This window comes from Bos indicus, chromosome X, assembly GCF_029378745.1.
Source record: "Bos indicus isolate NIAB-ARS_2022 breed Sahiwal x Tharparkar chromosome X, NIAB-ARS_B.indTharparkar_mat_pri_1.0, whole genome shotgun sequence".
Classification (NCBI taxonomy): domain Eukaryota; kingdom Metazoa; phylum Chordata; class Mammalia; order Artiodactyla; family Bovidae; genus Bos; species Bos indicus.
The window spans coordinates 97,537,174-97,550,989 of NC_091789.1; the positions used below are offsets into that span (position 1 = coordinate 97,537,174).

The 13,816-nt window shown below is 43.4% G+C and overlaps 1 pseudogene; it reads left to right on the forward strand.

Annotated features, from left to right (window-relative positions):
- Nucleotides 1-5,942: 5,942 nt before the first annotated feature.
- Nucleotides 5,943-9,377, forward strand: LOC139180981 (germ cell-less protein-like 1 pseudogene; annotated as a pseudogene).
- The last annotated feature ends 4,439 nt before the right edge of the window (nt 9,378-13,816 follow it).

The window sequence follows — 13,816 nt, forward strand, 5'->3', positions numbered from 1 at the left end:
ATGGAGCCAAAGCAAAAACAATACCCAGCTGTGGATGTGACTGGTGATAGAAGCAAGGTCCGACGCTGTAAAGAGCAATATTGCATAGGAACCTGGAATGTCAGGTCCATGAATCAAGGCAAATTGGACGTAGTCCAACAAGAGATGGCAAGAGTGAATGTCGACATTCTCGGAATCAGCGAACTCAAATGGACTGGAATGGGTGAATTTAACTCAGGTGACCATTATATCTGCTACTGTGGGCAGGAATCCCTCAGAAGAAATGGAGTAGCCGTCATGGTCAACAAAAGAGTCTGAAATGCAGTACTTGGATGCAATCTCAAAAACGACAGAATGATCTCTGTTCGTTTCCAAGGCAAACCATTCAACATCACAGTAATCCAAGTCTATGGCCCAACCAGTAAGGCTGAAGAAGCTGAACGGTTCTACGAAGACCTACCAGGCCTTTTAGAACTAACACCCAAAAAAGATGTCCTTTTAATTATAGGGGACTGAATGCAAAAGTAGGAAATCAAGAAACACCTGGAGTAACAGGCAAATTTGGCCTTGGAATACGGAATGAAGCAGGGCAAAGACTAATAGAGTTTTGCCAAGAAAATGCACTGGTCATAACAAATACCCTCTTCCAATAACACAAGAGAAGACTCTACACATGGACATCAACAGATGGTCCACACCAAAATCAGACTGATTATATTCTTTGCAGCCAAAGATGGAGAAGCTCTACACAGTCAGCAAAAACAAGACCAGGAGCTGACGGTGGCTCAGATCATGAACTCCTTATTGCCAAAATCAGACTTTAATTGAAGAAAGTAGGGAAAACCTCTAGGCCATTCAGGTATGACCTAAATCAAATCCCTTATGATTATACAGTGGAAGTGAGAAACAGATTTAAGGGCCTAGATCTGATAGATAAGAGTGCCTGATGAACTATGGAATGAGGTTCGTGACATTGTACAGGAGACAGGGATCAAACCATCCCCATGGAAAAGAAATGCAAAAAAGCAAAATGGCTGTCTGGGGAGGCCTTACAAATAGCTGTGAAAAGAAGAGAAGGGAAAAGCAAAGGAGAAGAGGAAAGATATAAGCATCTGAATGCAGAGTTCCAAAGAATAGCAAGAAGAGATAAGAAAGCCTTCCTCAGCGATCAATGCAAAGAAATAGAGGGAAACAACAGAATGGGAAAGAGTAGAGATCTCTTCAAGAAAACAAGAGATACCAAGGGAACATTTCATGCAAAGATGGGCTCGAGAAAGGACAGAAATGGTATGGGCCTAACAGAAGCAGAAGATATTCAGGAGAGGTGGCAAGTATACACGGAAGAACTGTACAAAAAAGATCTTCACGAGCCAGATAATCACGATGGTGTGATCACTGACCTAGAGCCAGACATCCTGGAATGTGAAGTCAAGTGGGCCTTAGAAAGCATCACTATGAACAAAGCTAGTGGAGATGATGGAATTCCAGGGGAGCTATTTCAAATCCTGAAAGATGATGCTGTGAAAGTGCTGGGCTCAATATGCCAGCAGATTTGGAAAACTCAGCAGTGGCCACAGGACTGGAAAAGGTCAGTTTTCATTCCAATCCCAAAGAAAGACAATGCCAAAGAATGCTCAAACTACCACACAAGTGCACTCATCTCACATGCTAGTAAAGTCATGCTCAACACTCTCCAAGCCAGGCTTCAGCAATACGTAAACCGTGAACTTCCAGATGTTCAAGCTGGTTTTAGAAAAGGCAGAGGAACCAGAGATCAAATTGCCAACATCCGCTGGATCATGGAAAAAGCAAGAGAGTTCCAGAAAAACATCTATTTCTGCTTTATTGACTATGCCAAAGCCTTTAGCTGTGTGGATCACAATAAACTGTGGAAAATTCTGAAAGAGATGGGAATAGCAGACCACCTGACCTGCCTCTGGAGAAATCTGTATGCAGGTCAGGAAGCAACAGTTCGAACTGGACATGGAACAACAGACTGGTTCCAAAGATGAAAAGGAGTACGTCAAGGCTGTATATTGCCACCCTGCTTATTTACCTTCTATGCAGAGTACATCATGAGAAACGCTGGACTGGAAGAACACAAGCTGGAATCAAGATTGCCAGGAGAAATATCAATAACCTCAGATATGTAGATGACACCACCCTTATGGCAGACAGTGAAGAGGAACTAAAAAGCCTCTTGATGAAAGAGAAAGTGGAGAGTGGAAAAAGTTGGCTTAAAGCTCAACATTCAGAAAACGAAGATCATGGCGTCCGGTCCCATCGCTTCATGGGAAATAGATGGGGAAACAGTGGAACAGTGTCAGACTTTATCTTTTTGGGCTCCAAAATCACTACAGATGGTGACTGAAGCCATGAAACTAAAAGACGCTTGCTCCTTGACAGGAAAGCTATGACCAACCTAGATAGCAGATTCAAAAGCAGAGACACTACTTTGCCAACAGAGGTTCGTCTAGTCAAGGCTATAGTTTTTCCTGTGGTCATGTATGGATGTGAGAGTTGGACTGTGAAGAAGGCTGAGTGCCGAAGACTTGATGCTTTTGAACTGTGGTGTTGGAGAAGCCTCTTGAGAGTCCCTTGGACTGCAAGGAGATCCAACCAGTCCATTCTGAAGGAGATCAGCCCTGGGATTTCTTTGGAAGGAATGATGCTAAAGCTGAAACTCCAGTACTTTGGCCACCTCATGCGAAGAGTTGACTCATTGGAAAAGACTCTGAGGCTGGGAGGGATTGGGGGCAGGAGGAGAAGGGGACGACAGAGGATGAGATGGCTGGATGGCGTCACTGACTCGATGGACGTGAGTCTGGGTGAACTCCGGGAGTTGGTGATGGACAGGGAGGCCTGGCGTGCTGCGATTCATGGGGTTGCAAAGAGCTGGACACGACTGAGCGATGGATCTGATCTGATCTGATCTGAAAGTCATTTAGCAAACGAAATCAGATGACATGGATATGTCACTGGGCTATACTTAATAGAAGTTCTTGATTGAAGTTCTTACTGATGATTCTACTATTACTTCTAACGATATTGTTTTCTATACTGCCTGCTTCAAGAAGTGTTGTTCCTTACATTATCAAGTGTGTGACTGAGCCACTGATATAATGATGGTGTGCAGCTCCATATGAAATCCATAAGTATAATGGTGTGACTCTGTATATAAGAAGCAACAAGACAGAATATTTTCCTGGACCAAGAGACTAGTAAGACAGGTGTGGTCCAGAGACTTTTGTTACTCACAGGGCCTAGTCCAGTAATAACACACTGAGTGGCCTATCAGTGAGATCTTTGACAGACCTGCGAATGAACCCTCCCAGCACCATGGAACAAGATGGTAATGAAATGCTCTGCGAACCATGGTCAAACTCATGGCCATAAAAGGGCCCTGCTCTGGCAACTGGCACTTGCTATCTGCCTCTACAAAGATTAACTCATGGACACTACAGCTGCTGACCTTCAACGTCCCCTGAAAGGAGTTCAGGGTGAAAATCAGAAATTAGGCACTCGCTCTGTGTTCTGGAAAAATGGACAAAACAGGCCTTTGGATAGTTAGAGATTTTCAGGTAAAGATTTTCTTGAGCCCAAATTCTTGCATCTTCTCATACCTAGAAAAGCACCTAAGTTGTTAATGGGGACAACTATTTTGGCTTTTACAGTAATACCACAGTAAGAAGCCAAGGCCTACCTGGACAAACTTTGACAACTGGCTACCTCAAGCACCTGTCTACGCTGGGTTATAGACTCATTCACCTGAAAAGAAATTATAAGATTTATTTTGTCTGTTAAATTTCAGGTTTTCATTCTTTCAGCTACTTCTAACTGGGTTTTTTATACCTACATTCAAAATGTATATGAATATGCCAGATGGCTCCATTCTTATAAATAGGGCAGCCCAAGTGTTGACTCTACCCAGACCAGGATCAAAGTTACTATCAAATGTAAGCTGATTCTTGCAGGTTATTCTTGGACTGCTGATTACAGTAATTCATCTACTGATATTTGGTCTCTGCCTTTTAATCTACTTATCTAGTTTGTTCTTTCTAAAGGATACAGTGGCTTCCCAGACAAAGTAACAGTGATGCAGAGATTCTGGCCACTCTTCAAAATGGACTCCCCTGATGTTCCACCATGGTTACAGATACAATCTTGGTTTACAAGCTCTCCTTTGTGAAAAACTATCTTGACTACAATCATTGTAATCATTCTGTTTTTTGCTGTTTGCTCCTTACATATATAACTGTGTATTTACTACTTGGGGCCCTTGGATCAGAAACCCTAAGTAAAAGGGTAAGGAGAATATGTTGCTTCAACCGCTTAGGGTCAGTGCCCCTCACCTGCAGGAAGCAGTTACTGACAGATTTCTCTGCCCCTTTCCCCTCAGCAACAATATTCTCCTAAAATAAAAAGGGGGAACTGAGAGAGTTAACTTAGGCAGGTTGATAAGGAGTCAAAGCCTAAGGCCCCTTTAAGGAGGAGATAAACATTCTTTCTTTTTCACATTCTTTGCTATAGATATGTAGGCCTCGTAGGCCGCAGTATCTCTTATTCAAGGACATGTCTTTTTTTTTTTTTTTTTTAAGCTTTGGATATATGTTATGGGAGAAGGTCTGGGTAAAAACTTCCACAGCTGTAGCTCTGGGTTAACCTGTTCCTTCTGGCTAATCTCGTGCTGATGTCATCCCAGGAGGTATGTTACAGGAAAGGGTCTGGAAAAATTCTCGAAGTCTTGAGGTATCTTTTATCTAGTCTCAGCAGCTAGTTGAGAAGTGTATAACGCCTTGCTTAAAGTAGTGAGGTGGGTTCTCTCCTGCTCCCTTCTGACGTCTATGTCTGAAGCTTTTTCTGTCACTTTCACTTTAGATAAAATCTACACAATGCTCCAAGTGACTGAGACTGTCTTTGGTCCCGAGTTAAATCTTCTCCTTCGGAGACCATGAATCTGGCGGCACTGTTCACCATTCACCATTAGCTGTCACAACTCTAGAGTCAGTATTCATGTTTCTCTCATGCCAAGCACCACTCAACCTGAAGCATTATATAGACCTTCTTATCAACTTTCTATAGCCATCTAACAGAGAATATTTAAAATGTGATTTAAGGTTATCCTGTCCTATTCAAAGTGTGTAAACATTCTACTCACATGATTTGAATAGGGCAGAATCTTTGCGACCCCATGGACACGAGTTTGCAAGTCTCTGCTATTCATGGAATTTTTCAGGCATGAATACTGGAGTGGGTTGTCGTTTCCTCCTCGAGGAAGTCTTCCCAACCCATGCCTCATGCGTCTCCTGCATTGGCAGGTGGATTGTTTACCACTGGGAATGTTTGGGAAGCCCCAAACATTCTACTTAGGCAAGGTCAAATGACCTGAGAGACTTACCGTTTTCAAAGTTTTTTCCCTTGCATTGTACTTTCCTTGTCATTGAAAGGTCCACACTCTCTCTACACCGTATACTTTGTTTAGCATATAACACTTGTCGGTATTTAATATTATTAATTTCCTCAAAAATCAAAATCCATCTCATTCATTCCTCATTTCTTTCAGTGTTTAAGTTTGTTACATGCTTAGCTGGTGTCTAAAATAGAGACAAAAGCAAAGACTGGGAAAACATTGCCACTTTTATCACAGAAAATGTTTTGACAGCCGCAAATGATGGGATAACCTAAGAAAATAATTACAGAAATTAAGGTGCATAGAGCACAGAGCTGGAACCAAGACGTAATTATCCAAAAAAAGGAGTGATCAGTAATTATGTCAAATGGGGAAGAGGAAATGATGTTCTTAAGATTCATGGGGAAAATTCATACACAAAGTCCTCTGTTCCACCAGTATCCTACGAAGGGAGCCCCAGAGAAATCATCCCTGGAGGGAAAGATACACAGAGTGGAATTCCTGGTACAGAGTGCACTGATCCTGTGATGGGGAGTGGGAGGGGTAGGGGAAAGCCTCGTGGGTGTGGCTTTGCGTGGCGTCCAAGATGACGTCACAAACATCAGCCGTATCCAACGACACCGTGGGCTGAGCTAGTGCCAGTGGCGGCTGCGTCTGGTGAGGAAGCTTGCCCTCTGCACCCCTGAGGTAAAAGCCATGGGAGCAGTCAACAGTCAGATGCCCTCGAACAGAGTGGGGCATGCCCCAGAGGAGCCAGGTGCCCCTGAGGGGGAGGAGGAGGCCGAGGAGGTAGCAGTGGCAGTGATAGAGGAAGGGGAGGAGAGCGAAGAGGCCAGACCCACCACTAGCCAAGGGCGCCACAAGCGGAAGACAGGCCCAGAAGGGCAGCTCACAAAAGCGCCTCACAGGAAGCGAGCAAAAGACCGTTTAGAGTCCGTTTATAAGACACTTTTTCTGAGAGGAGAAGGGAGTGACGTGCAGATCCGTGCCTTGGGGAAGGAGTGGAACTTGCACAAGGTCTACTTGTGCCGGTCAGGATACTTTGCTAGCATGTTCAGTGGTGCGTGGCGTGAGACAACCATGGATACTGTAGAGTTGCAGATGCCTGACGAGAACATTGATCGTGAGGCACTGCACGAGGCTTTAGGTTCCCTGTACCGAAACTCTGTGCTCATCCCACCCGGTCGAGTGGTCCCCATGCTGGCCACAGCCAGCATGCTGCAGCTGGACAAGCTGATTCAGCAGTGCGGAGAGATAATGAAGGAGACGGTCAGTGATCAGACCGTGTGCAGCTACTACTGCTCTGCTGAGAGCTACGGACTGCAGAACATCAGGGCCATGTGTCTTCAGTGGCTGCTGGACAACCTGATGACCCAGCATAGTGAGGAGTTATTGAGAGAAGTTAGCCTGGATCTCATGAAAGAGGTCATTGCCTCTTCAGAGCTCTTCGTGATGGAGGTAGAGATGGATGTGTACACGACGCTGAAAAAGTGGATGTTCCTGCAGCTGCAGCCGACATGGAGAGGCCCCCGCAGAGACCTACTGCCTGACGCCGACTCGTGGTTTGCCAGGTCCAGGCAGGAGTCAGAGGGCACCCCTTTCCTGGAGACCGAGCAGGGCAGAGCCTTCGTGCCAGCGTTCCAGCAGCTGCGGCTTGCCTACATGATCTGCGACCTGCCGTCAGCACGCATCATCGACCAGGATGCACTGATCCCTGCCACGTGGCTGACCCCAGTGTACAAAGAGCAGTGGCTTGCCCTCCTCCGGGCTGAGCAGACCAGAGACCTCGGGCCCGTGGATGTCTTCGAGTCCGACCTCCAGAGGACCAGCATGCGGTGCGGGGGCCAGCTCCTCAGGGATAAGCAGTGCACCTGGCGGTGGGCAGGCTTCAACGTCGGCTGGGACTTGGTGGTGTGCTATGCCAACCGGCGCATCATTTTCAAGCGCAGCGTGCTGAACAAGTCTTGCGGTCTCGGGGTCAGCTTACTCTGGCAGAGAAAGGTCGCGTTCCGCTTGCGCCTGGCCTCCTTGGACAGGGCTGGAAGAGCCATTTTCCGGAAGGAGACAGAACTCCAGGTGCTTTCCCTGGGAAAGGATGAAGAGCTAGAGGTGGTGAATCTGGAGAACGAAGATGTGGTTTTCCCCATATATGTGACCTGTAATTTCCTGTACCTCCCCAGAGAGGGGCGTTTCCCTGAGTGAGGACTCCTGAAAACAAAATCTCAGAGAGGTGAGCAGCTCTTTTCCTGGGGTCAGGGACGACCAGCTTTGTCCAGATGCCAGCTCCTTCTGCGGGACCAACCGGACTTGCCCACCTCTGGTGGCCCACCTCTGTCAGAGTCTTTGTTGAACTGTAGCTCATAATACTTGAGATCGTTTACCTGAGCCTATGAAGAGGAGAAATGTTAAAGCCCTGCTCCCCCAACACCTTTAGACCTCATTTGTGCTGTTAAAGTGGCAACCTGTCCTCCTGGTTCACCATCCATCAATGCCCCCTCCCATCATTTCTGCAAAGTCAAAGACCAGTTGACTTTAGAGAGAACCTGTGAACCTACCTACTCTACTACTGCTGGTGAAACTCTTTTAAAATATGCATTTCCTTTAGCTTGATTAAAGGAATGTTAAAGAAACCGTTTGGTTTCTCTTTCAGTTCGCGTGTTTAGAGCCACTCTGCCCCACTCATTACCACCACTACCGCTAGCTTCCTTTGGATTGCTTCCCTTTCCCCATTCCCTGCCACTGAGTGTGTAGTACTTGGTTCCCATGATCTCTCACTCTGTGAACGCACCCAGGCTACACTGATGATCTTCTCTTTATTGGTTGTTCCTCAACATTCTTAGGTTAGTTGACTTCATATCGTATCTTGATGTTACTTTGGCTTTATTTTGACTTTCCTAGCATTTTAACCCTAGAAAGACGCCTCCAATCTTATACAACCCTATATTGGGGGTGGAGTGGAAGGCGGCAGATTGATGCTATGAGGACATCTCGGTACTAGACAGACTTTTTCTGTGGCATACAGCCACGAATTATTTATGCACCAGAATGCACTCTCTAAGCACGCTGATGGCCTTTGCCCTTCAGAAACATTTGACGTTGGAATTGTACGTGGAAAGACTCTTTCCCGCTTAAAAACAGGTCTGGTAACCTCTGGAAAGAAACGCTTTTGAATTATAATGGGAATTATTTGGCATCTGGAAGTGGGATCACGAGAAGTCCACACTAGTAATCAAAAGGGTAAGATAAAAAGTGTTTTTGTCACAAAAGGAGAAGCACACTAGTCACGATTTGAATTTGTTAGTTTCTGATTACTGTTAACTTACAAATTGTCACCATCCCATTCCCTCCATTGAGTCATTTTGAGGTCAAAGAATGGAAAACTCTATTTAAGAATCCATATAAATAATAAATACATGCTTGGAAAGAGTGTGATAAATTAATACAAGATGAACAAATAAAAAAAACTAGTATACTCTATTGGTGTTTGGCAGATTCATGTTGATGTATGGCAAAACCAATACAATATTGTAAAGTAATTAGCCTCCAATTAAAATAAATAAATGTACATTTAAATTAAAAAAAAAAAAAAAACAGTCACCAGATTTAAGGCTTTACTTAGTTGAAATCAGAATTTTCCTTACTGGTGGTTTATGTTTCTCTTCCCAATTAGATTTTATCCATTGTCCATCAGTGAACAAATTACTTTTGACTTTATCCATTCATTCATTCCTTTTCCTCTTTAAGGAGATTTGAAAGGCTTCCTTATCCCAAACCCACATACTAGGATTAGAGTAATATTTACGTGACAGTTACTTATATGAAATGGTTCAACCAGGAAGCTGCTGTTGCATCCTTCGATGTTTGCCCTTAATTTTGCAGCCCCCTACCCTTTCTTGTGTTCCCTTATATTCCATATACCTAACCAACTACAAACAATAGACTTCATTTTATTTGTGTTTAAAAATAACTGGGGAGAAGAGTAAGTCATGATTCAGTTGAAACGTAAAAATTATTGTTATTTTTTTTTTCGGTAAGAATTTCACTTTCTTTATGTAAACTCTCTAAGCAATTTGAAATCACTTGTTCTTGAGCTGAATGCCAAGATGCCATTTCATCTAAACAGAGGTATCCTCAGTTGGGAAATTCAGAGACTACTTAGCTACAAGTGTACCTTGACTGAAAGATCTGCTTTTGTTTTCCTACCCAACGAGCTTTAAATCCTTAAATTGCTTGTTGCTGCTTACAATAGAAAGATGTTCAATAATGTACAAACAGTGACAGCTGAAATACACTCATTTAAACATTTAAACTCTCACAAACCCTGACTGTTGCCATTTGCCAGTTTGGGCAATTTATCCAATACCTGTCTCTATTTTTTCTCTCTCTTTTTTTTTTCTTTTCTTTTTGACTGCTCAGGATGAGGAAGAAACCTTTTCCCATGTTGATACTCATTTTGTTAGCCTCTTCGTAAAGGCAAGGGGAGATGGGGAGGCAGGGCGACGAACAGTCATGGTAATGCTACAGGAAACCATCAAGCTAAATAACAGCAAAGTAAACGCCACACTAAAGGAGATGTACCCCTATGGGATACCACGTGGTCCTTGACAATGATGAGGATTTATCCCTGTCTCTGTTTTTCCCTCTCTGTATGTCTGCCACTCTCTCTGTCATCCCCTATCTCTGTCTCCATGATGTCTGTCTGCATCCCTGTCTAATTTCTATCTACCTCTGTCTTTGTCTTCCTCAGTCTCTGTCTCAGACTGCCTATCTTCGTCACTCTCTGTCTCTGTCTTACTGTCCGTATCTTTCTGTTTCTCTCTGTTTCTGACAATCTGTTTGTGTCTGGGTCTCTATGTTTCTGTCTCTGTCTCTGTATTTCTCCAGTGCTTCTGTATCCGTCTGTATCTGCATCTCTCTGTGTCTCTTTCTCCATCCGTCTGTCTTTGTCTTTCCCTTTCTGTCCCGATCTGTCTCTGTCTTTCTCCCCACCCCCAACCTTGTTTCTCTCTGACTCTCTCTCTCCCCATCACTATCTCTATGTCTGTTGGCTCTCTTTCAGTGTGCGTCTGTCTTTCTCTGTCTCTCAGTCTGTCTGTCTCTGTCTTTCTATCTGTGTCAATCAGCCTCTGCCTGTCTCCCTGTCTCTGTCTGCAACCATCATTCTTTGCCTTAGTTTGAATGGGTGTCTGTTTGTCCCTGTCTGTGCCTGGCTTCCTCTGCCTCCCTGTCTCTGTCTCCATCTATTTCTACCTGTCTCTGTCTGCCCCTTTCTGTGTATGCCTTTCTAGCTGTCTCTTTTGCGGGAGGAGGTACAATTTCTGAGTCTGTCCATCTGTTGGGCTTTCTCAGCCTGCCTGACCAGCTATCTCTGTTTTTCTGTCAGGCTGTCCTGTCTCTGGCTGTTTCTACATCTGGTTCTGTTGCATCTTTTGATAGTCCATCTCTGCTTCTGCCTGTCTTAAGGAGACAGGAATGAAATGTTATTACAATTCGGTAGACAAACCCTCTTCTGTCATCTTCCCTTCCAGTGGTGTCCTAGAGATAGATGCTGGAAGAAGATAAAGCTTAGCATTCGTGTGCAAAGACACAAGAGACTTAAATAAACAATGACTTATGAAGGAGAAAGCAGTGCCCCAGGGATGGAAGTGGGATGGACACAGACAGCAGACCAGTGTAAATTATGCTACTGTGGAAAGGGTCTATATATAAACAGCACAAAGATGACACTGAAATTTCGATGAAAGATAAATCATGTGCTGGAAAAAGAAAACCAACTTTTTAAGAGGAAAATAAAAAGAAGAGGGAGTGTCCAGCCACAAGGTCTACAGGAAGGTACTTGCCAAGTCTCAGCCACAGAATTTGGACATGAAACTGCCTGGTGAGAGTTAAAATAGCAAAATTCACCTATTTTATATAAGCACATCACATCAGTTTAGTCATGCGATTAAACTTAAACTTTTGAATTGGGGTCAGCAAACACACACACGCACACACACACACACAGACACACACACACACATGGAAATAAGTGGATTGAAGCAGAATCCAAGGTTTTTATGTCATCACCTGTTCAGCTAGTAACATGACTTCTAAGACATTCATACACACACACACACACACACATTTATATTTTATGAGCCCTCATGAGGTTCCACCCTTTCCTCGTCCACTCAGCTACCTGGGCCTTGATGCCCTTCCCTTTATTCAAGATAAATCTCTTGAAAGGGGTGTGTCATCTGCCCCCTGTTCTAAGGTTTACTTGCTTGACTCCAGGCACCATCTATATGTCATAGACTCTCAAATTCATAGCCCATGCACAGACCTCTTCTTTGAATCCAGACCTATAGCCAGCAGTCTGCCCCACCACTTGGAAATCTCAAAGGTGGTGCGATCTACAAAGGAACAAAATAGAACGTATAGTCCAGGCAACCAATTTTAATCTAAATGTAGATTCCTTCCTCATTTGAGTAAATAAATAGAAAGACACTGATGCTGGTAAGGAGAAAATAACCAGGATGTTAGCTGAAACTTATACTTCTTCAAGTGCTTGTGTTTCAGAAGTAAAATTTGTCTATTCATGACATTCTAAAGAAAGGTGGCAATTTTTTTTTCTAGTAGTAAGAGAATTGAAATTTACCTCATTTATTTAGACAATAGCCAATTGATATATGAACAGTCTTCGGGAATGATTTGTTCTAACAGTGCAGATGAAAGTTTGGTTTAGTCTGTGAACACGTTTTCCATGTCAGTTGCTATGATTAGATTCTGAGATCAGACACCAAAGGATAAATTTCACTCCACATTGTAGCAAACTTCAACTATCAAACTTGGTTTAAAGACCAGCAGGGTAATAAGATGCAGTGGAAGGAACAAAAACTATCTGGGCAGATTCAAGGTAAGATTTGAATACCCAAAAGATCCTTAATTCTCTGAGCAGTATTCATCACATAAACACACTGCATTACATTGGTGATGTCTGTCAATTATTTTAAAAAATAAAAATAAAAATAGTACATGGTGATGGCAAAAATAGGAATTTACAAGCAGCTGATGGTTTTGATTAGCGTGTTTGCTGTACATGGGATTTTATGAAGAGTGGTGACTCTAAGTGAATTAAAATCATCCAAGCGGTCACGAAGAGCATGTTTTGGGTGAAGGCAAGTGGCTGAGTATGGTCCACCACAGGTGAGGAGACTTGCTGTAGAGGTATATTCTTAAAGATGGTAGCCCCTAGTCGTATGTGATTATTTAAATGGATTAAAATTAAATAAAATGGAAAATTCAGTCTCTCAGTCTCACTCGCAGCATTTGAAGTGCTCAATGGCTACATGTAAACCCGTGGCTACTATACTGTGCGCAGCGCAGATATGGAACATCTCTATCAGCGCAGAGGATTCTGTGAGATAGTGCTGTTCTATAATCAGTCATTCCAAGTAAAATTTACATTTCTTTCTGCTTCTGAATACATAGGTCGCCTGGATAACCTATGTGGGGGTGGGTGATGTTTGTGGGGATGGGGAGGAGTTAGAAAATCGGACATACAGAATGGTCACATTTGGATTTACAGGGTCTCATCAGGGTCTTATTTGTCTCACTGTGCTTACCGAGATGTTATGGAGGCTGGGGACAGGGCTTGAGGAAGGTTGGTAGCCACCCAAAGGAACCGTTTGTTCTGGAACCCTGTGCTTTGGAATGTGAAGAATTTGGGTCTAATCTTCTGTGGCCCATACAGCATCTGACCTGGTGGTCAGGCCATCATCTCAAACTCATTGTCCAAAACTCAACCTTTGCTTTCTTTCTCCCATTCCACGATCATGAATATCTATTTTCAATGTATTTGATGGTTGGTCTTTTACTGTTCATATTGTTAGTATCTCCACCAGTATACTAGCCCTCTTCTCAGTCGCTAGGCCTTGAAATCGCTGGTTGAAAGGATACAAAATAAATGTCTTTGTAAACTGAAACTTACATTAGAAATAATAGCATGTGGGGTTATTGTAAATACATTTAGATACAAATACGTAAATACATAAATCAAATACATTTGAGTCTTCTGCTTTGCTTTGCCATCAGGTTTAACGTGATATGATATTTCGATGCCTCCCAGCTTAAGACCAGCAGGAACACATTTGTAGTTGAACAATCTGAGTTTATTATTCTTTGCAGTGAAGGAGAACATACACAGTGAAGGAACTGTGGGCCACACAAGTACGTGGGTGATAGAAAAGGGATGTTAAGAGATTTGGGCTTGGGACTTCCCTGCTGGTCCGGTGGATGAGCCTTTGCCTTCCAAAGTAGGTGGTGTGGGTTCGCTCCCTGGTTGGGGAAACTAAGGTCCCACATGTCTTGTGGCCAAAAACCAAAACATAAAAGAAAACAAACAAACTAACAAACAAACAAAAAAAAAAAACAGAAGCAATATGGTAA